Source organism: Arachis duranensis, chromosome 6, assembly GCF_000817695.3.
Source record: "Arachis duranensis cultivar V14167 chromosome 6, aradu.V14167.gnm2.J7QH, whole genome shotgun sequence".
Classification (NCBI taxonomy): domain Eukaryota; kingdom Viridiplantae; phylum Streptophyta; class Magnoliopsida; order Fabales; family Fabaceae; genus Arachis; species Arachis duranensis.
Window position 1 is genome coordinate 18,846,621 of NC_029777.3, and position 3,207 is coordinate 18,849,827.

The window sequence follows — 3,207 nt, forward strand, 5'->3', positions numbered from 1 at the left end:
CTTTACTGAATTAATATTGCTGTTTAAACAGAATATACTTTTTAATTGTAGGAGGAGGTGGACCACTATAGAGTGGAGTATGCTACCCGGATACTATTCAGTGAGATGAATAAACAGAGAGATCGGACAATTAGAGAGAGTAGTGCTATATGGCTGTCGAAGCCATCCTCTGTATTATTACGTCCGTTTTGTCAGATTAATTCTGCTGATATAGAAACTGGGTAATCCAACTGCTGTGTAGTTTGTAAATTGAACAAATGATGTAAATGTTTGCCATTTATCAACAACTTCTATTCCATGTATATTTTTTCCCATAGTTAAACTATCTGTGCTGGTAAACTGTCTGTGATGTATTCAAAAGCTGTATTACAGGTGCTAAAATATGAAGCAAAAAATCAAGGCATATATAAACGTAAATTATAAACTGTTACACCCAACGCAAGTCTACTAATACACCCAAGATTGCATAAAATATACACCAAACTGTCTGTGCTGTATTCAAAATGTATGAATTACATCTACTAAAATATGAAGAAAAACATCAAATGAAATATACGCCCATAACCTGCGAATTTTTACAGCTTTTGTTCTATATGTATCTATATATGTGTCTATATGTAAATTGTGAATTAACAAAAATACACCCAAAAAGAACAGTGCTTTTACACCCATATTCTATAAAACTATACATCCAAAGAGTTATCCCCTGCTGTTGGTACCCTGAACTGATTATTCATAACGTGTCCTTGATATTGGCTGGAATTTGAATGCGCCGCTGATGCAGCATCAAACAGGTTTATCTGAATATAACACTCCCGCATTAGCTAAACTATTAACGAGAAAAATAAACTCAATCGCCACAAATTTAAAGAACATTACTTTTACCTCGCTTAAAACTTTGGTCTTCTTCTTCTTTGTGGCATTTGCAATCTGTTTCTCCAGCTTTGAACCTAGCCTATTTTTTGGACGTCCTCTTGTTCGAATCCTTGGCGGGCTTTGAAGCTCGTTAACGGATTCCAAGTTGGCGTCTTCGTGGGATAAAGAAGATTTCCCCTTCCTTTTGGCTTTTAATGCTTCCATCTCGGCCATGACGTTATCGTACGCACGGTGCAGAATTGCAGTCAGCTCCTCCGATTCGGAGGCAAATTCGCAAATATTTTGCGAATGAAAAACCAATTGGTCGAACCTCTTGCTTCTTGGCTCCATTAGTGGCTCGTCGTTGCTGCTCTTGATGTGTGTGTGTCGCCTCTTTACCTTCTTGCTCCATCGTTCCAGTATATATCTAGGGGACACTTGGCTTACTTGTTCGAAGCTTAACACGCTTAGTGCGTGACGGCACAGTATCCCTCTCGACTCGAATAATAAACATTGGCATTTTACTTCGGCTGCAACTGAGTCATAGGTAACCGCGAACTTGTTGAATATTAAGCTGGAAACTTGTTCTCCGACTTCGTATATTGAATAGCCTAGAGCGGAATTCTTTAATCTGGTGATGCAATTCGCCTTTCCTCTGAATTGCGCTTGGACTTCCCTAAACTTTGCATGAGTGTACGCATCTTGAAACGGAGCTTCAATGGAGGATTTGGTTGCACACGGTATGAACGTATGAAAATTTGCAGCATCTGATTCTCTCTCTGCTTGCTCCCTGCTTCCGAGGCAATTATCGTATTGTTTGACGAACTGAATAAGCGAGCTGTTCCGGGTGATTTATTTGTTAAAAAATGAATGCATGCTCTCGCTCCTTTGTGTGCTTCTCACCCCTGCCCAGAAGTGGTGATCCAGATAGATAGGAACCCATATGTGACGGTCTTCGTACAGATCTGCATAATACACCCAAACACAGACTGTAAAATACACCCGAGAGAACATACAATTTACACCTCTTCTGCAGATTTTAAAAACACATTACCTGAAAGCCACTTGTTGTCCGCAAGACCAAAATTCAGCAGAAAATCGTTCCAATTCCTATCGAAAGAGTCTTTGCTATGAGAGTTCCAAACAACACGGCTCATTTCTTGTTCGATATCGGCATGTCCCTTGTACCCGTTTAATTTGCTTGGAATCTTCTTCATGATGTGCCAAATACACCAGCGGTGAACTGTTGTTGGCATACAGGCCTCTAAAGCCCTTTTCATTGATGCGCACTGATCAGTGAGAAACCCTTTCGGAGCATTTCCTCCCATGCAACGAAGCCAGCATTGAAATAACAATTTGAATGATTCAATTTCTTCGTTCTTCATCAAAGTGCATCCGAGAAGTGTTGACTGACCGTGGTGATTCACCCCGACAAAAGAACCACAGACCAAATTATACCTGAAACAAATTACCATGGTCCAGAATGCAAAATCATTAGGTACACCCCAACAAATGCTTCGAATACACCCAATGAAACAACCAATATACACCTCTACTGCGGATTGGTAAAAATAAATTAATTTAGCATCATAAACAGGGACAGTTTGTTACCTGTTTGTATTGTAGGTGGTGTCGAATGAAATGACGTCTCCGAAATACTCAAAGGCGGCTCTGCTTCTTGCATCGGCCTAAAAAGCCAGCTTAACCGATTGATCCTCCTCGAGTTCGAGCTCAAAAAAGAAATTCGGATTCTTCTCTTTCATTCTTAAGAAATATTTCCCGAATTCCTTTGCATCTTCTTGTTCGGAAACATTCCGCACTTCCCTGGTAATGTAATTCCTCACGTCCTTTTTGATAAAATTTAACTCGCGGGGCCCCCCGGCAGCCGCAACAAATGATTGGTAGGTTTTGCTTGGTCTGATACCGGCCTCGTCGTTATTCTCTATCGTACGATGAATGGACATGCTTAGTTCCCTGTGCTGTTTGAGCATCTCTGCTTTGCTTGGACAGCAGGGGTGTGAATGATCCAGCACAACCTTTGAAATGATCCAAGCACCGACATCCTTCAATGTGTGTATATAAATTCTTGCAGGACAGTTTAAACCGGCTGTCAGATTGGTCTTCTCGGCCAGAGATATTTTAGATTTCCATTTTCCCTCTCTGCTACATGTAATCAGTTGATTCTTAATCTTGTTTTCCTTCCTATTTGTGCACCGAACTCTTGTAGAAAAACCTGCAGCCTTGGCGTAGTTCCTGTAAAATTTTCCGGCATCTTCAAGGGTCGTAAAGGTCATTCCGACCTTCGGAACAAGCTCGTCATCAACAACAGAGAGAGGCTGCACAATAAACCGT